Source organism: Phyllobates terribilis, unplaced genomic scaffold, assembly GCF_046119375.1.
Source record: "Phyllobates terribilis strain yellow unplaced genomic scaffold, ASM4611937v1 Scaffold_5__5_contigs__length_657084704, whole genome shotgun sequence".
NCBI lineage: Eukaryota > Metazoa > Chordata > Amphibia > Anura > Dendrobatidae > Phyllobates > Phyllobates terribilis.
Window position 1 is genome coordinate 629108356 of NW_027362765.1, and position 20913 is coordinate 629129268.

The 20913-nt window shown below is 44.2% G+C and overlaps 1 long non-coding RNA gene across 1 annotated transcript in view; it reads right to left on the reverse strand.

Annotated features, from left to right (window-relative positions):
• Window positions 1-10720: 10720 nt before the first annotated feature.
• The window catches only part of LOC141273788 (uncharacterized), a 32356-nt gene continuing 22163 nt past the window's right edge, over window positions 10721-20913 (reverse strand). The window contains exons 2-3 of the long non-coding RNA XR_012322137.1: window positions 15448-15569; window positions 10721-11366 (exon numbers count right to left, since the gene is read on the reverse strand). This is a non-coding gene — a long non-coding RNA (uncharacterized lncRNA). The remainder of the gene's footprint in view (window positions 11367-15447; window positions 15570-20913) is intronic.

Sequence of the window (20913 nt, forward strand, 5' to 3'; positions counted from 1 at the left end):
TCCCTGGCAGAAAAAAACGAATGCGGATTGTACATGCGGATTGTACATGCGGATTGTACATGCGTTTTTCCTGCCAGGGACTTTATGATGTGAAGCGTTCTTCATATGCATTTCTGCATGCGGGTTGACAAGCGCTTTCCAAGCGATTTTAGCATCACTTGGAAAGTGCTTGTCAACTTGGTCACACTATATAAATCCATGCAAACAGCATGGATTTATATACTGTGACCTAAAGAATGGTTAAAAATAAATCTATACTTACCTTCCGATGGCCCCCGCAGTCTTTATTCCCTCCGTCCCGGCTGCCGGCAGCGGTAGACTGAAGGACCTGCCGACGTCGGCGTCGCGTGACCCGTCACATGACTATGACGTCAGCGCAGGTCCTTCAGTCCATCGCTAGCTGCCGGCAAGCACAGACAAGGAGACCGGGGACAGCCTGAAGGTAAATATAATCTTTATTTTTTATTTTATTTATTTTTTCACAGTTTCTATGGTACCCGGGTCCGGAGGAGAGTCTCCTTTCCTCTAGACCTGGGTACCATCCGCACATTGGGACGCGTGCATGCCGCATGTCCTTATCTAGTGAAGCGGAATGCACGCGTTCTAATGCAAGCCAATGGAGGCGAAAACGTAGCACTTCCGCAAAATAATTGGTAGTGCTGCGTTTATTTCCGCAATGATAATCCGCAGCAGAAATTTCCGCAGCATGTGCACAGCACATGCGGATTATCATTGGGGAACATGGCAGGCCTTCTACCAAGCGTTTTTTTAAGCGTTTCTGCAGCGTTTTTGCCGCTGCGGAAACGCTTAAAAAAAGCATCGTGGGCACACAGCCTTACAGTCTCCTGTTACAGAACTGCAATGAATCTATAAAGAACAGATGTTACACTGTGGCTTCACATGGCATCCGTTTCTTTTTTTTGCGCACCCATGGACTAGAATGGGAGAGTCTTATCCAACACACGGAAAAAACTAGTGCATGCTGCAATTGTTTTCACATGCAGATTTGGTCCATGAAAAAAAACCGCTAGTCTGCACAGCCCCGTTCAACACTGGTACGAGTGCACTCATTTTTTTTACTGACAGCATTCAGACCAAAAATATGGTCATGTGAACAAGCCCATAAAATGGGACCTGAATTGCTATCATAGCAAGTTCCATGCTGAGATATGGCAGTTAGTAGGCAGGATGTATCTCAAATGTCCTTGGCTGCTAAACTGCCATCTTGCAAGGCCATATTAGATATGTCCTTGGCACTGAAACAGTTTGAAAGTTTACTTTATTGTTCATTAACCTAATGCACAAAATTAATGTCATACCAGAAAGGTTCTACATTAAATGCATGTATACTTTCAGTGATATGTTGCACATGTTTGACTAGACTAGTCTAAGTTTACACTGTCTAAATATTAGTAAATCAGACCCAATGTAAGTTAACTTCTTTACTTAATGGTACTACATACAAAAAATGTTTTTTGTAGTATTTTGCAGCTCGTTGCAGTGATTCCAGAAGTCAAATAAAAGAATAGTTACCTAAATGGATAAAATTAAAGTTCATAAAAATCTATGTTGAAGGATTGAGGTGTGATGGCAATAGATCTAATGGGATTTGTCCTGCAAATTATAAGTAACTCCAGTGAAAACAGAAGCGACATTTGGTAAGACCTTGAAAGGTAAATACCATACAATTTTTTAAAATAACACACAATACCTTTATGTCATGTACAATACAAAGTTATATTGTGGTACCGTGTTGCAAACGGCATGGATTTATATAGTGTGACCCGAGAGAATGGTTAAAAATAAACCTATACTTACCTTCTGATTGCCCCCGAGACTTGCTGCGCTCCTGTGCTGGCTGCCGGCAGATCGCGGTACGCTGTACTGAAAGACCTGCCATCACATGACTGTGACGTCAGCGCAGGTCCTTCAGTCCTGCGCGATCTGCAGGCAAGCACAGGGAAGGAGTCTGGGGGCCGTCGGAAGGTGAAAATTTTCTTTAATTTTTTATTTTATTCTTTTTTTTTACAGCTTTTAATGGTACCTGGGTGTGGAGGAGAGTCTCCTGTCCTCCACACCTGGGTACCATCTGCACATTAGAACGCGCCAATTACGCAAGTACAGATGCAGTCTTGCGGAATTGGCACGTTCTAATGCAAGTCAATGGCGGCGAAAATGCAGCGCTTCCGCAAAATTAATGGACACGCTGTGGATTTTTGAGCGCAGCATAAACGCTGCGGAAAAATCCGCAGCATGGCCATTGAAAGTGCGGGAATTGCATTGGAGACCATGGGGGAAGGTTTACCAAGCGTTTCCGCTGCGGAAATTCCGCAGCATAAACGCTTGAAAAACGCATCGTGGGCACACAGCCTTAAAGATTCTGTACTTTCATGACTATGAAAATTGTACATTCATACTGAAGGCATCAAAACTATAAATTAACACATGTGGAATTATATACTTAACAAAAAAGTGCGAAACAACTGAAAATGTGTCTTATATTCTAGGTTCTTCAAAGTAGCCACCTTTTGCTTTGATGACTGCTTTGCACACTCTTGGCATTCTCTTGATGAGCTTCAAGAGGTAGTCACCGGAAATGGTTTTCACTTCACAGGTGTGCCCTGTCAGGTTTAATAAGTGGGATTTCTTGCCTTATAAATGGGGTTGGGACCATCAGTTGTGTTGTGCAGAAGTCTGGTGGATACACAGCTGATAGTCCTACTAAACAGACTGTTAGAATTTGTATTATGGCAAGAAAAAAGCAGCTAAGTAAAGGAAAAAGAGGGGCCATCATTACTTTAAGAAATGGAGGTCAGTCAGTCCGAAAAATTGGGCAAACTTTGAAAGTGTCCCCAAGTGCAGTTGCAAAAACCATCAAGCGCTACAAAGAAACTGGCTCACATGAGGACCGCCCCAGGAAAGGAAGACCAAGAGTCACCTCTGCTTCTGAGGATAAGTTTATCCGAGTCACCAGCCTCAGAAATCGCAGGTTAACAGCAGCTCAGATTAGAGACCAGGTCAATGCCACACAGAGTTCTAGCAGGTGACACAGCTCTTCAACAACTGTTAAGAGGAGACTTTGTGCAGCAGGCCTTCATGGTAAAATAGCTGCTAGGAAACCACTGCTAAGGACAGGCGACAAGCAGAAGAGACTTGTTTGGGGTAAAGAACACAAGGAATGGACATTAGACCAGTGGAAATCTGTGCTTGGTCTGATGAGTCCAAATTTGAGATCCTTGGTTCCAACCACCGTGTCTTTGTGCGATGCAGAAAAGGTGAACGGATGGACTCTACATGCCTTGTTCCCACCATGAAGCATGGAGGAGGAGGTGTGATGGTGTGGGGGTGCTTTGCTGGTGACACTGTTGGGGATTTATTCAAAATTGAAGGCATACTGAACCAGCATGGCTACCACAGCATCTTGCAGCGGCATGCTATTCCATCCGGTTTGCGTTTAGTTGGACCATCATTTATTTTTCAACAGGACAATGACCCCAAACACACCTACAGGCTGTGTAAGGGCTATTTGACCAAGAAGGAGAGTGATGGGGTGCTACGCCAGATGACCTGGCCTCCACAGTCACCAGACCTGAACCCAATCGAGATGGTTTGGGGTGAGCTGGACCGCAGAGTGAAGGCAAAAGGGCCAACAAGTGCTAAGCATCTCTGGGAACTCCTTCAAGATTGTTGGAAGACCATTTCCGGTGACTACCTCTTGAAGCTCATCAAGAGAATGCCAAGAGTGTGCAAAGCAGTCATCAAAGCAAAAGGTGGCTACTTTGAAGAACCTAGAATATAAGACATATTTTCAGTTGTTTCACACTTTTTTTGTTAAGTATATACAGTTATATGAAAAAGTTTGGGCACCCCTATTAATCTTAAGCTTAATGTTTTATAAAAATTGGTGTTTTTGCAACAGCTATTTCAGTTTGATATATGTAATAACTGTTGGACACAGTAATGTTTCTGCCTTGAAATGAGGTTTATTGTACTAACAGAAAATGTGCAATCTGCATTCAAACAAAATTTGACAGGTGCATAAGTATGGGCACCCTTATCATTTTCTTGTTTTAAATACTCCTACCTACTTTTTACTGACTTACTAAAGCACTTTTTTTTGTTTTGTAACCTCATTGAGCTTTGAACTTCATAGCCAGGTGTATGTAATCATGAGAAAAGCTACTTAAAGTGGCCACTTGCAAGTTGTTCTCCTGTTTGAATCTCCTCTGAAGAGTGGCATCATGGGCTCCTCAAAACAACTGTCAAATGATCTGAAAACAAAGATTATTCAACATAGGTGTTCAGGGGAAGGATACCAAAAACCGTCTCAGAGATTTAACCTGTCAGTTTCCACTGTGAGGAACATAGTAAGGAAATGGAAGAACACAGGGACAGTTCTTGTTAAGGCCAGAAGTGGCAGGCCAAGAAAAACATCAGAAAGGCAGAGAAGAAGAAAGGTGAGATCAGTCAAGGACAATCCTCAGACCACCTCCAGAGAGCTGCAGCATCAACTTGCTGCAGATGGTGTCACTGTGCATCGGTCAACTATACAACGCACTTTGCACAAGGAGAAGCTGTATGGGAGAGTGATGCGAAAGAAGCCATCTCTACAAGCACGCCACAAACAGTCGGCTGAGGTATGCAAGAAAAACACTTGCTACCCACAGTAAAATTTGGTGGAGGTTCCATCATGGTTTGGAGCTGTGTGGCCAATGCTGGCACCGGGAATCTTGTTAAAGTTGAGGGACGCATGGATTCCACTCAGTATCAGCAGATTCTTGACAATAATGTTCAAGAATCAGTGATAAAGTTGAAGTTACGCAGGGGATGGATCTTTCAGCAAGACAATGATCCAAAACACCACTCCAAATCTACCCAGGCATTCATGCAGAGGAACAATTACAATGTTCTGGAATGGCCATCCCAGTCCCCAGACCTGAATATCATTGAACATCTGTGGGATCATTTGAAGAGGGCTGTCCATGCTCGGCGACCATCAAACTTAACTGAACTGGAATTGTTTTGTAAAGAGGAATGGTCAAAAATACCTTCATCCAGGATCCAGGAACTCATTAAAAGTTACAGGAAGCGACTAGAGGCTGTTATTTTTGCAAAAGGAGGATCTACTAAATATTAATGTCACTTTTCTGGTGAGGTGCCCATACTTATGCACCTATCAAATTTTGTTTGAATGCAGATTGCACATTTTCTGTTAGTACAATAAACCTCATTTCAAGGCAGAGACATTACTGTGTCCAACCGTTATTACATATATCAAACTGAAATAGCTGTTGCAAAAACACCAATTTTTATAAAACATTAAGCTTAAGATTAATAGGGGTGCCCAAACTTTTTCATATAACTGTAATTCCACATGTGTTAATTCATAGTTTTGATGCCTTCAGTGTGAATGTACAATTTTCATAGTCATGAAAATACAGAAAAATCTTTAAATGAGAAGGTGTGTCCAAACTTTTGGTCTGTACTGCATTTATATGCAAGCTTTCAGAGCACAGAGGCTCCTTCGTCAGGCAAGATTACAAATGAATTCATAAGACAAAAGGCACAAAATTTGAGAGATGTTACAACAAGACATTTGTTCATGAGGTGTAAGTTGTGATGCCTCCTACCGATACGTCAGGGAGATCAAATTAGGTTTTTTTGTTGCAAAATGAGAGGCCTTGAGAATGTTTAATTATCTGGAGGTGTGAATTGTGTCCATGTAGTGAGTCATAAACCCAGGTGTTATATTTAGTCCTGTTGTCAGTGAATTGAACATCCTTATGTCAGTGAAACCTGTTGAAGTTATCGTGGAAGATGGACAGAAAAGGTAGACAGAAGGAAGCAAGGACAGAAAACTGCAGCTGCTATCACTGAGGAATACATTCCTACAACAAGGATACCATCCACTGGTAATAGATGAACAGATTCACAGAGCTACGGGAATACCAAGAAGCAGCCTCCTGGATTATAGACAGAGGAAGGACAACAACAAGGTACCTCTTGAAGTCACATACAACCTACACATGAACATCCTAAGGAAAATTGGTGCTGAACTCTAACTCATATTCCAAAGAGACCACAAACTGAAACAAATATTCCCAGTACTACCACTTCTCTCCTACAAACGGCCCCCTAACTTAAGGAATCTCCTTGTCAGAATTGTCCTCTCATCACCATCAGTGACGGGCACACATTCCCATGTAAAAACAAAAAATACAAAACTTGTACCCACATATTACCATCAAATACAGGAGCTGCAGGACAGTGAGGCAGCTAGCTGGGTGACAGTTAGAAGGGCGGGTAGAGGGAAGAGTGCCAGGGAGGCTAGTCCTGATCTGGCACACCCCAATAAATTTGCAAAGTTGGCAGATGAGAGCGGTGTCAGTAGAGGGGTAGCACCGCTGCAGCAAGGCATGTCCTCTGAAAGCCGGAGGCGTGTGAGCTCCAGTAAGGGGGGAAATAGGAGAGCAGGGCAGGCTAGGCAGGTGCTGGTAGTGGGGGACTCAATTATTAGGGGAACAGATAGGGCAATTTGTCACAAAGACAGGGATCGTCGAACAGTGTGCTGCCTACATGGCGCTCGAGTCCGGCACATCGCTGATCGGGTTGACAGATTACTGGGAGGGGCTGGTGAGGACCCAGCGGTCATGGTGCACATTGGCACAAATGACAAAGTCAGAGGTAAATGGAAGGTCCTTAGAGATAATTTCAGGGAATTAGGCAGCAAGCTTAAAGCAAGGACCTCCAAGGTGGTATTCTCTCAAATACTGCCTGTACCACGTGCCACGCCAGAGAGGCAACGGGAGATTAGGGAGATAAATAAGAGGCTCAGGAATTGGTGTAGGAAGGAGGGGATTGGGTTCCTGGAGAACTAGGCCGACTTTTCAGCTGGCTACAGATTCTACGCTAGGGACGGGCTGCACCTCAATGGGGAAGGTGCAGCTGTGCTGGGGGAGAAAATTGCTAGAAGGTTGGAGGAGTGTTTAAACTAGGGATTGGGGGGGCAGGGTATTCATTTTATAGGTGGGGAAGATAGTGCAGATAGTGACCTGGGCACAAATAAAGAAATTGGGGGTGGGGCTAGAACAGTCAATATACTAAGAAGGAATAGAGGTACAGAGAGATACATAAAATGCATGTACACTAATACCAGAAGCCTCACCAACAAAATGGAGGAGTTAGAATTCATTTTGTTGGAAAATAATTATGACATGGTGGGGATATCTGAGACATGGCCGGACGAGAGCCATGACTGGACAGTTAATTTACAGGGCTATAGTCTGTTCAGAAATGACCGTACAAACAAGCGAGGGGGGGGGGGTGTTTATATGTAAAATCATCCTTAAAACCCATCTTGCGTGAGAATATATGTCATTCTAATGAAAATGTAGAGTCCCTGTGGGTGGAGATAAGGGGAGGGGGAAAAAATAATAAATTACTAATAGGGGTTTGTTATAAGTCTCCAAAAATAATGGAAGCAGCGGAGAATATCCTCATAAAGCAAATAGATGAAGCAGCGACTCAAGGTGAGGTCATTATTATGGGGGACTTCAACTACACAGAAATACATTAGGGAACAAAAACCTGTAATTCAAGCAAAGGTAATAGGTTTTTGACAACTATGAGAGACAATTACCTTTCACAACTGGTTCAGGACCCAACAAGAAGGGGGGCACTGCTAGACCTAATATTAACCAAAAGGCCAGACTGCATATCAAATATACGAGTTGAGGGTCACTTGGGTAATAGTGATCACAAAATAATAAGTTTTCATGTATCCTTTAATAAGATGTGAAGTAGAGGGGTTACAAGGACACTAAACTTTAGGAAGGCAAATTTCCAACGGTTGAGAGATGATCTTAGTGCAATAAACTGGGACGATATCCTGAAACATAAAACTACACAAAGCAAATGGGAGACATTTATTAGCATCCTGAATAGGACCTGTGCACAATATATACCCTATGGGAATAAACATGCTAAAAATAGGAGGAAACCACTATGGCTAAATAGAGCTGTAAGGGGCGCAATAAGTGACAAAAAGAAAGCATTTAGAGAACTAAAGCAAGTAGGTAGTGATGAGGCATTAAATAAATACAGAAAATTAAATAGATTCTGTAAAAACCAAACCAAGGCAGCAAAGATTGAGACAGAGAGACTCATTGCCGGAGAAAGTAAAAATAATCCCAAAATATTCTTTAACTACATAAATAGTAAAAAACTAAAAAATGATAGTGTTGGCCCCCTTAAAAATAGTCTGGGTGAAATGGTGGATGAGGATGAGGAAAAAGCCAATATGCTAAATGATTTTTTTTCAACAGTATTTACACAAGAAAATCGCATGACAGAAAACATGATCAGTGATAACAAAAATTCTCTATTAAATGTCACTTGCTTAACCCAGCAGGAAGTACGGCGGCATCTAAAAATCACTAAAGTTGACAAATCCCCGGGCCCGGGTGGGATACACCCGCGAGTACTCCAGGAATTAAGTAGTGTCATAGACAGACCATTATTTTTAATCTTTAAAGATTCCATAATAACAGGGTCTGTACCACAGGACTGGTGTATAGCAAATGTGGTGCCAATATTCAAAAAGGGGACAAAAACTGAACTTGGAAATTATAGGCCAGTAAGCTTAACCTCTACTGTGGGTAAAATCCTGGAGGGTTTCCTAAGAGATGCTATACTAGAGTATCTGAAGAAGAATAACCTCATGACCCAATATCAACATGGGTTTACAATGGACCGTTCCTGTCAAACTAATCTGATCAGCTTTTATGAGGAGGCAAGTTCTGGACTGGATCAAGGAAATGCAGTGGATGTTGTGTATATGGACTTTTCAAAAGCTTTTGATACGGTTCCACAGAAAAGGTTGATACATAAAATGAGAACAATGGGGATAGGGAAAAATATATGTATGAGGGTTAAGAACTGGCTCAATGATAGGAAACAAAGGGTGGTTATTAATGGAACACACTCAGATTGGGTCACAGTTAACAGTGGGGTACCACAGGGGTCAGTATTGGGCCCGCTTCTTTTTAACATATTTATTAATAACCTGGTAGGGGGCATACAGAGTAATATTTAAATATTTGCACATGACACTAAACTCTGCAGGGTAATCAATACAGAGGAGGACAATTTTATATTACAGGAGGATCTATGTAAACTAGAAGCTTGGGCTGATAAATGGGAAATGAGCTTTAATGGGGATAAATGTAAGGTAATGCACTTGGGCAGAGGAAATAAAATGTATAATTATATGCTTAATTCTAAAACATTGGGCAAAACTGTCACTGAAAAAGACCTGGGTGTATTGGTGGACGACAAGCTCACGTTTGGTGGCCAGTGTCAGGCAGCTGCTGCAAAGGCAAATAAAATAATGGGATGCATTAAAAGAGGCATAGATGCTCATGAAGAGAACATAATTTTACCTCTATACAAGTCACTAGTGCGACCACACTTAGAATACTGTGTACAGTTCTGGTCTCCGTTGTATAAGAAAGACATAGCTGAACTAGAGCGGGTGCAGAGAAGAGCGACCAAGGTTACCAGAGGACTGGGGGGTCTGCAATACCAAAGGCTTAGGGGTGATCTTATTACTATGTACAAGTATATGAGGGGACAGTACAAAGACCTTTCTACTGATCTTTTTACTCTGAGGCCTGAGACGGGGACAAGGGGGCATCTTCTACGTCTGGAGGAAAGAAGGTTTAATCATAATCACAGACGGGGATTCTTTACTGTAAGAGCAGTGAGACTATGGAACTCTCTGCCGCATGACGTTGTAATGAGTGATTCACTACTAAAATTTAAGAACCGCATGGATGTCTTTCTTTGAACTAATCTGATTGTGGTATGGAGTTTTTTCCCCAATGTGGAGCTTAGTGTTTGCCACATGTTTTTTTTTTGCCTTCCTCTGGATCAACATGTTAGGCTATGAGTTGAACTAGATAGACTTAGTCTTCCTTCAACCTTAAAAACTATGTTACTATGTTACCAAACACAAATCAGGACTACAAAATCATGGATGTCTTTTCACGTACATCCTCAAATGTGGTGTACTTGATACAATGTACAAGGTGCCCGGAAGGAGTTTATACTGAAGAAACGATGCAAAAACTGCAAACGAGAATGAATTTACACAGACACACAATTAAGAATGAACTGGACACACCTGTGGGAAAACATTTCTCTGGCCGGGGACACTGTATGAAAGATCTAAAAGTTTTAATACTAAAAGGTCACTTCAAGGGCAACAGAGAAAGAAAAATTTGGGAATTCAAATTGAAAAGGATGTTCAATTCACTGACAACAGGACTAAATATAACACCTGGGTTTATGACTCACTAGATGGACCGAATTCACACCTCCAGATAATTAAACATTCCCAAAGCCTCTCATTTTGCAACAAAAAAACCTAATTTGATCTCCCTGACTTATTAGTAAGAGGCATCACAACTTACACCTCATGAACAAATGTCTTGTTTTAACATCTCTCAAATGTTGTGCCTTTTGTCTTATGAATTAATTTGTAATCTTGCCTGACAAAGGAGCCTCTGTGCTCTGAAAGCTTGATTATATATCTTTTTTTCACTCTGAGAATACTTTTGTCATTTTTGTCATCAAAGTATTTACATCAATACATTTATGTAAATTGTCAAAGTAGAGAAATAAAACATTCATAAATACAATGTAATTCTACAGGACCTAATAGTATATGACCCAATTTTATTTATAAAAGTCATATGACTGGTATATATAGGATTGAGACTTGTTACCCCACCCAGGGTCTCTCAGTTGACATTTGCTTTTGGTAGCTTTTTAATGATCTCTTTGGAGGAACCAGAGTGTCACTAAGTCCAGGCTTTCTCCGCTTTCCTTTATCACTTTGAGGTTCCCCAATTTGTTCTTCCCCACTCATTAAATTGTGCATCTCTAATACTTTATTGCTTGAATCATTTCCAACACTTTCTCGCTGTGCAGATGCTGTACTTCCCTGAGGCAAGTCACTGCCATGACTGTATTTGCATCTGGTTCCATAACGACACCGCCCATCTCTTTGGTAGGCAAGACAGACACTTTTTCCACTCTTTGCCCAATTGCAATCACTCAGTTTGACATGCCTTTCTAAGATGCTTAGCTGTGCCTGCTTTTCATCTTGGAATGGGTTTGAGAATACACTACTAGAACTCAACCCACTATCACTACCAAGACATGGAGAAGGAAGCCTGAAAGAGGGCAAGGGAGATGGGAGAGGTACTGGAGGTTCTTCCACCTTGTCTTTCTTATGATAGTGCACCCCTTCTTCACTGCTGGAGGCTGCATCTGCAAAGAAACCTGACTTGGATGGAACCTGCCTGATACAAAAAAAAAAAAATATATAGGTAACTAATTTGACTGTGAAAATCCTGCACAAAAAAACAAGAACAAATATATTTTCTAATAAATGATTTCATAAAACGGGGGATAAAAGGTCGGGCTCTTGGTGGCCTAAAAATTTCACAACTGCTACTTATTGTAAGAATTCGCTAGACAGGATTCCTATATAACAGTTAAAGGATAGGCAACATCGTTGGACCCCCCTCCCATATGAATAATAAACACATCTCTGTGCAGGTATGACCACATCTTTTGTAACTACATAGGACAGAATGGTGAATCACAATAATTTAGTATACTATATTCTAATATAATTAGATATGTTGGCTATTTTGGTGTACTTGGAAAAAGACCTACAATGTAAAAAAAAAAAATTCCTGGCAGTCAGGTTCTCTAACTTGTTCAAAAATGCTGTCTCCTCTCCCCCACACCCGGGTACCATAAGCACATTAGAAAGCATGGAATGATCATCTGCAGATGCAGTGATGCGCTTTTCATGCGTTCTAATGCAAGTCAATGGCGGTGAAAACGCAGCGCTTCCGCAAAATTAATGGACATGCTGCGGATTTCTGAGCGCAGCATAAACGCTGCAGAAAAATCCGCAGCATGGGCATTGACATTGCGGCTTGTCATTGGGGACCATGGGGGGCGGATTACCAAGCGTTTACGCTGCTTAAATTCCGCAGCATAAACGCTTGCAAAACACATAGTGGGCACACAGCCTAAAGGTAACATTTTATTAACATGGAAAAATTTATGACAAAGGTGCTTTAATTTACATTGTATTCACATACACGCGTGTGTGGTGCGTATGGCGTATACAGTATGTGTGTGTGGTGCATACGGCGTATAAAGAGTGCGTGTGTGTGTGGTGCGTACGGCGTATACAGTGTGTGTGTGGTGCGTACGGCGTATACAGTGTGTCTGTGTGTGTTGCGCACAGTATCTACAGTGTGTGTGTGTGGTGCATACGGCGTATACAGAGTGTGTGTGTGGTGCATACGGCGTATACAGTGTGTGTGCGTGGTGGTGCGTACGGAGTATACAGTGTCTGTGTGGTGCACGGCGTATACAGTGTGTGTGTGGTGCGCACGGCGTATACAGTGTGTGTGGTGCGTACGACGTATACAGTGTGTGTGGTGCGTACGACGTATACAGTGTGTGTGGTGCGTACGACGTATACAGAGTGTGTGTGTGTGTGGTGCGTACGGCATATACAATGTGTGTGTGTGGTGTGTACGGCGTACACAGTGTGTGTGTGGTGCGTACGGCGTATACAGTGTGTGTGTGGTGGTGCGTACGGCGTATACAGTGCGTGTGTGGTGTGTACGGCATATACAGTGTGTGTGTGGTGGTGCGTACGGCGTATACAGTGCGTGTGGTGCGTACAGCGTATACAGTGTGTGTGTGTGGTGTGTACGGCGTATACAGTGTGTATGTGGTGCGTACGGCGTATACAGTGTGTGTGTGTGTGTTGCGCACAGTATATACAGTGTGTGTGTGTGGTGCATACGGCGTATACAGAGTGTGTGTGTGTGGTGCATACGGCGTATACAGTGTGTGTGCGTGGTGGTGCGTACGGAGTATACAGTGTCTGTGTGGTGCACGGCGTATACAGTGTGTGTGTGGTGTGCACGGCGTATACAGTGTGTGTGGTGCGTACGACGTATACAGAGTGTGTGTGTGTGTGGTGCGTACGGAGTATACAGTGTGTGTGGTGCGTACGGAGTATACAGTGTGTGTGGTGCGTACGACGTATACAGAGTGTGTGTGTGTGTGTGGTGCGTACGGCATATACAATGTGTGTGTGTGTGGTGTGTACGGCGTACACAGTGTGTGTGTGGTGCGTACGGCGTATACAGTGTGTGTGTGGTGGTGCGTACGGCGTATACAGTGAGTGTGTGGTGCGTACGGCATATACAGTGTGTGTGGTGCGTACAGCGTATACAGTGCGTGGTGCGTACAGCGTATACAGTGTGTGTGTGGTGCGTACGGCGTATACAGTGCGTGTGGTGCGTACGACGTATACAGAGTGTGTGTGTGTGTGTGGTGCGTACGGCATATACAATGTGTGTGTGTGGTGTGTACGGCGTACACAGTGTGTGTGTGGTGCGTACGGCGTATACAGTGTGTGTGTGGTGGTGCGTACGGCGTATACAGTGCGTGTGTGGTGCGTACGGCATATACAGTGTGTGTGGTGCGTACAGCGTATACAGTGCGTGGTGCGTACAGCGTATACAGTGTGTGTGTGGTGCGTACGGCGTATACAGTGCGTGTGGTGCGTACGACGTATACAGAGTGTGTGTGTGTGTGTGGTGTGTACGGCGTATACAGTGTGTGTGGTGCGTACGACGTATACAGAGTGTGTGTGTGTGTGGTGTGTACGGCATATACAATGTGTGTGTGTGGTGTGTACGGCGTATACAGTGCGTGTGGTGCGTACAGCGTATACAGTGTGTGTGTGGTGTGTACGGCGTACACAGTGTGTGTGTGGTGCGTACGGCATATACAGTGTGTGTGTGTGGTGGTGCGTACGGCGTATACAGTGCGTGTGGTGCGTACAGCGTATACAGTGTGTGTGTGGTGCGTACGGCGTATACAGTGTGTGTGTGGTGCGTACAGCGTATACAGTGTGTGTGTGGTGCGCACGGAGTATACAGTGTGTGTGTGTGTGTGTGTTGCGTACGGAGTATACAGCGTGTGTGTGTTTGTGTGTGGTGCGCACGGAGTATACAGTGTGTGTGGTGCGTATGACGTATACAGTGTGTGTGTGTGTGGTGCGTATGACGTATACAGAGTGTGTGTGTGTGTGTATGTGGTGCGTTCGGTGTATACAGTGTGTGTGGTGCGTACGGCGTATACAGTGTGTGTGTGTGTGTCGTGCGTACGGCGTATACAGTGTGTGTGTTTGTGTGTGGTGCGCACGGAGTATACAGTGTGTGTGTGTGGTGCGTATGACGTATACAGTGCGTGTGTGTGTGGTGCGTATGACGTATACAGAGTGTGTGTGTGTATGTGGTGCGTTCGGTGTATACAGTGTGTGTGGTGCGTACGGCGTATACAGTGTGTGTGTGTGTGTGTGTGTGTGGTGCATACGGCGTATACAGAGTGTGTGCGTGGTGGTGCGTACGGAGTATACAGTGTCTGTGTGGTGCACGGCGTATACAGTGTGTGTGTGTGTGTGTGTGTGTGTTGCGTACGGCGTATAGTGTGTGTGTGTGTGTGTGTGTGTGTGTGTGTTGCGACAGTGTTCCACTGGTGATACCACCAGTGATTTCCATATTGAGACACCCATCACTTGGGTGTCCCAATATGGAGGTCGGCAAACTTCCGCCGCTTGGAATTCTGGGATCCGGACACATTTGGACGGAACAGGATGTGAAGACATTACAAGGTAAGTATATATTAGATTGAGGGCCGGCGCAAGAAAATTTCCGTTTTAGTTCTTCCTAAATGTGTACGATGGGGCAGAGGCAGGCGCTAAGTTCTTCCACCCCACATTCATTATGCATTTAGTGTGCATAGTGAGCTTGGCAATCACAGTAAGATTTTTTTCCCTGTTAGGGCTAACTGGTAGGTGCCGCATAAACGTTTTCCCAGTTGTGCTAGAAGCATACCCACAGAAAGCAGAGAGGTTTTACATTATAAACATGAAGAACAATTTTTGGAGCTAGTTTATGTAGCCATACATCTAACCAATAGATAGTCCTGATCAGTGTAACACAAGCACTCCAACAATAGCCAAACACTGCCCAATGTAGGCTGACTGCATTCACAGAACGTCTCCTCACCATAATCATCTTTGTCAGGGAGGCCTGATTGGAACCCTGCCCTAGTTTTGTGAGCCCTATTACAACTCTAACAAAATTTAGGATTCCCAACATGACATGTTTCTGTCTAACATATGGATAGTTAACGTGATTCATAGGAGGGAAAGATGGGTTCTTAGTCAATGGAGGAAAATGCCAGTGGACATGATGCGCTGTATAGGCATCCCTCATCTGAGAAGTATTGAGTAAATATATTTTATACCATAATAACAAGGTTACAGTAGCTCACCAGGATGTATTGTCAGCTGCAGCTTCATCTTCTTCATCAGAGCCAGAGGAACTGTATCCTGAGAGAAGCCCCAATGATGATGGAGTGGTGTTCATGGCGTGCTCACTGATTCAAAGTAACACCTGCAGAATAACAGTACTCTTACTATTACAAGTTTGGCCCAAATCAAAATCATACTAAAATGAAGAACACATACACTGCCCAGTGTAGTTGAACTTTTAGAAACTGAAAAAAAAAATGAATTTCCACACTTTTTTTCTTATTTATACCTGCATCTTTTGGCAACATCATCAGTCTACATAGTTCTTTAGCTCCTTTACCAATAGTCAGTAATATTTTTGTTTTTTTCAGAAATAAATTAGTTTATACAGACTGGTATATTTTTCAATGCACTTATTCAGAAGGTTTTTGCTGACAGACTGATCCAGATTTGAAATAATATCCAGCCCTTGCTGACAGATGACAGCAGGCCACACATGTACTGAGTAATTAAAGAGGTCTCAATCAGCGCAGGCGGTGACTCCGGCGGGCATTCTCCCAGAATCCACCGCATAGAAAACAAGGAAGTGTGGGGGCTCCGGACTTTCACAAAATGTTGTTGGAGCCCCCGCACCGCTGAGGACCGTCAAACACCCCCTCCTACCACCCTAGGACTTGCAGCGTTGTACCTCCAGACATCACCTCCTCCAAGTGCAGGACCCGCAGCATCACCCGATTCCTGCCACTGAGCATCGCTGGTAAGCTACATTCGGTCTATAAGAAGCACACCAATTTGGGGGAGAGAGTCTTCTATTCCTATAAATACGGTAATTGACTTTATGCTTTGATAGATTAGACTTTTTTACAAACGCAGTGATGCCAAATATGTGTTTTTTTCTTTTTAGTGGGGCGATTTGAACTTTTGTTTTTTTGAATAGTTTTTTCATATTTCTAAAAATGTTTTTTTTTTTTCTTTTTACTGAAGTTGTTTGTCCCCATAGAGGACTTGAAGCTTCATCCGATCACTTGTGCTATACATAGAAGTGCATCAGCATTCCAGGCCACATTCCGACTAGATGTGCGCGGCCTCACTCAATACAAGTAAACTGAGTGAGCCTGCACACATCTAGTCAGAATGTGGCCGGAAGTATGCATATCACATACTTACAGTCACATGACCATCCGGCCTCGCTGATGGCTCCGAAAAATTCGGAGAGCTCTATGCACGATGTGAGGATTCACAAGTCTGCAGTCTCACAGAGTGACAGACTCCATGGATGGAAGGCTTATAATTGTTATTGGCTATACTGGTCAATGATACATATTTTTAAATGCCAGAAATGTATTGTACATTTTGAGTTCTTTAATTATTATTCTCAGTTTGCCCGCTCTACTGCATTACCAAAATAAAGTTTTTAGGAGATTTCAAGGGGTGGCATGAGTGGGATTTAGAATTCCTGTTTGTCAGAGGGGAATCCTTGCCCATTTTCAAACCATACCCCTTTCTTCAGACGACCAACACCCAGTTACAGAATCCTTCCTCACCCATAAACTAAAAGTAATGGTGACCAAAATTAACGACACATTTTTCTGCACTCATTTGTAACACCACAACACACAGTAATAGCCTTTGAGCAATGATAATGTAGTAGGTACAGGGTAATAGTGATCGCGGTCGCAGACTGCAATCAGACTCGCAGTGGAAGGGGGTCCATCGATGTCATATATTCAGCTAAATGTGTTTTTGGATGCACATTCAGTTGATATGTATTGTGGAGCCAAGAACCACAATAGTTATACAACCGCAAGCCCATCACAGGCCGGCAGTTGAGATCAGTGTGCCCTTTGCAGGCGGGGCATGACGTTTATTTTAATGTGTACGTGAAGAGCGCCAGGAAGAGGGCCATTATTATACGATCATGGTCAGAACAGAGGACATTATTACAGGATGGGGGCCAATATATAGGACATAAATACAGGATGGGAACTTAGGATGCAGGGCAGTACAAAGGACATTACAGAATGGGGGTTAGGAAAGGGGACAATAATACAGCATGGGAGCAAGGACACAGGAAATACTGTAGGGAACTAATTGGGGGACATAACTATATTTGTCAAATGGGGGACATAGATGGTTTATGGGGCAAATTGGGGAACAATATTTCTTCATGGGAGCCAGTATGTGGAACACTATTGTAGCACCCTGAGGATTCGGCTGCTACAGGGGTATTGCACCTCAACCCAGAGGTGTGGTATTCCACTCCCGGGTAAGGAAGGAGTGTGGAACTGAGCTCGGTAGGCTGCATGCACTACACACATCCCATTTCCGAGGAGCAGACCGACGGTACTCCCACTTAGAAATGTGCAGGTACGACCGAGTCTGTTCCTGGCTGGAGTGGGAGGGGGGTGGTACATCCCAAGTAGTGTAGGGGCAGATAGGGGGAGCAGCCTGGGTAAAGATAGGAGCTCATTGGGTGCTGGTCACCTGAGCTCACACATAGAGGGATATATAAGGTGGGCACCAACTAGAATCAGGGTCAGTCTGTCAGAATCAGGAAGAGGAGCAGAGCAGAGCCCTAGAGAGAGAGAGAGTGGAGCAGAGAAAGAGAGACCCAGAGGGGGAAGCAGAAGAGAGGACTCCAAGATCCCAAATTAAAACAACGGGTGAAGAGCCGGCATCAGGGTACCGGAACCCAAGCTGGTGGGGGCAGAAACACACCCCAGCCAGAGACCGGAGGCCGTGGGTAGCGTCTGCCACGGCCACCCACCACATCCACCCCGAAGGCATACCACGCGGAGGGTCAGGGAACCCAAGGCCAAGGGTCACCCAACAGAAGGCCCGAGGGAGCTGGACCTGGGTGGATCACTAGTGGGGACGGCCAGAGAAAGGACAGAAGGAGAGCTCAGGGTCACGCTCCGGACTCGCTTGGGGGTTGGCTGGATCCAGGACCTGGTGGACGCAGCACGGCTCGGGTGGTCACTAGCAGCTGGAGTGACCGGAACATCAGCAGTGAGTAAATACCCTAAACTGCACAACCCGACTCTGTCTTCCTTTAACATCTATGCTGCACCACCACAACCCCCATCCTCTGCACCTGACCCCCTGAGGCTATACCCCACCCGTTGGGGGTTATACCATCAAAAGCTGCACCTACACCATCAGCCTCAGCGGACCCTGTTGCAGCGGCGGCCATAGTGACCGCAATACAACGGGTGGCGTAGTCGACACAAAAGAACTTTAGTAACATCTGTAGAACTGCCACAACACACTGAGCTTGACGCCCTGGGCACGGGACCGGGTCACAGCCGCTCGGAGACTACAACCCCCCATCTGATCCGGTGCCGGGTATTCCCCTCAAAAAGGAATATGTCCCAGGGGGCGCGTCACTATTACTTCAAAATGGGGGACATTACATTATTGTTTATTTATACAGCCACAATGTGAATGTTCAAACTGTATTGAGGCATAAAAGGTGGACGATATTACTATATGGGGGCAGAAATGGTGTACGTTACTACAGTATTGTGGCCACTGTTGTACGTGAGCACAAAGACAGATATTACTACTGAATGGGGGCACATGAGGAGACATGCATTATTATTGCCTGAGGGCTATTTTATATGATCTACAGAGCTCCTCTGTATAACTGTCACTGGTAGTAATATTAGTGCTAGTCCTGTGGTTTATGATAATCAGTATGGTGGTTAATATATGGACTGGTCATGATGTGACGATATTTGTCCCTTGTATGTGGTTTATTATTGGTAGACTAGATTTGGTATAGTATTCAGTAATAAAATGGTGATATTTGTTGTTTGGTAAATGTATGACTATTTAGAAGTATTAATTAGAAAATTATATCATTGGTGTGATTTCTGTGAGATTTATATTATTTTTTTAAAGCATCACTCCAGTGGGTTTTTTTTTATTTTACAGCTGGAATGGTGTTTCTATTCCAACGTCCCTGACCACACTTTTATACTGACCTGCCAGCGTCTTCACCTTTTTATCATCATTGATCCCGTCAGTCTCCAGCAGTTTGTGACCTGTCGGATTGCTTCAGTGCTTCATGGAGCGAGCTGGAGGTCATAACTCATTATAAGTCTATGAGAACCTCGTTCTAGCTCTCACAGACTTGCATGGAGAGCTTGTGATGCAACTTCTGACTTCCGGCCAGTCAGAAGTGGCAGTCACAAGATGGTGCTGCGAGACCTGAGCAGCATTGAAAAAAGGATGAAGACACCGGGACTTACATTAAAAGCACCATTCCAACGCTGAAAAAAAAACCTGCTGGAGTGGTGCTTTAATGGGGAATGCACATATACCGTATTTTGCGGATTATAAAGACACACCACAAATTTTAAGGGGGATTTTTTTTTTTTTTTAATAAAATGGTGTTGCGTCTTATAATCCGCTTTTACGGTAGCTTACCTGGGGGGTGCAGCGGCGGTAGAGTGGGGTCCCTGGTGGCTGGGTCGCTGCTGCAGGAAGCTGGGAGTGGCTGGAGGTGCTGCAGGCCCTGGCTGGTAGGAGGTGATGTCCAGCGAAAGTAGGAGTGGGGCGACGCTACAGGCCCCGGGATGGAAGGAGGTGGTGTTCAACAGTGCGGGGGCTCGACCAATATTTTGCGAAAGCCTGGAAGAAATGGCTGCTGGAGACGGTGCATGCACAATTGAGAACTTGGGAGCCGAGATCTCAATCTGTGCATGAGCAGCCTCTGGTGGCCATTTTCCCGAAGTCCACTGCATCAAATAGCGTGGAAAGTGCAAGAGAACAGGGCTTTCACAAAATGTCGGCAGAGCCCCCGCAAAGCCAAACACCCTCCTGCCAGCCTTAGACCCACAGCATCGCCCCACTCCTACCACCGCCAGTAGCTTCCCGCAGCAGTGACCTCTGGACCTCGCTCCAGCTCAGCCGGTAAGATACATTCAGATTACAAAATCAATTCGCTCATCTCTAATTGCAATGAACATTAGCCTACACCATATATATTTGCATAGCATGAACCTAAAATTTCCAGTATGTCCTTAACAATAATAAAGAGATGCCGTGACTTACTGTTACCAGTAATCATTAGACTGTGGACAATGCAGAAACCACAGAACTAATCAGACACATTCAGCATCACAAATAAACATTTATACCCAGATATCTTGTAGGTGACGTCTTCTCTGATTGGAGTCGCTCTCATCATTTTCGTCTCCATCTCGTCCAGAAGCCATGATAACTTTCCACATCCACAGATAAGTTTGCAGAGACTCCCTCGAGTCTCCTTCGGCAGCACATCTTGACACTGTGCCCTTAAAAATAACCGTATTTTAATGCCCCTGAATAAAAATATCTGCACTTCTATAATTTTCCCTCACTGTGGTCCTTGTATAAAATATATGTCTCCCACACTGTCCCTCTTATGGAATGTTGCTTCCACACTGTCCCCTTTATGAACGTCAACTGCCACAACTGAAAAATAACGGCCTTGACATCCG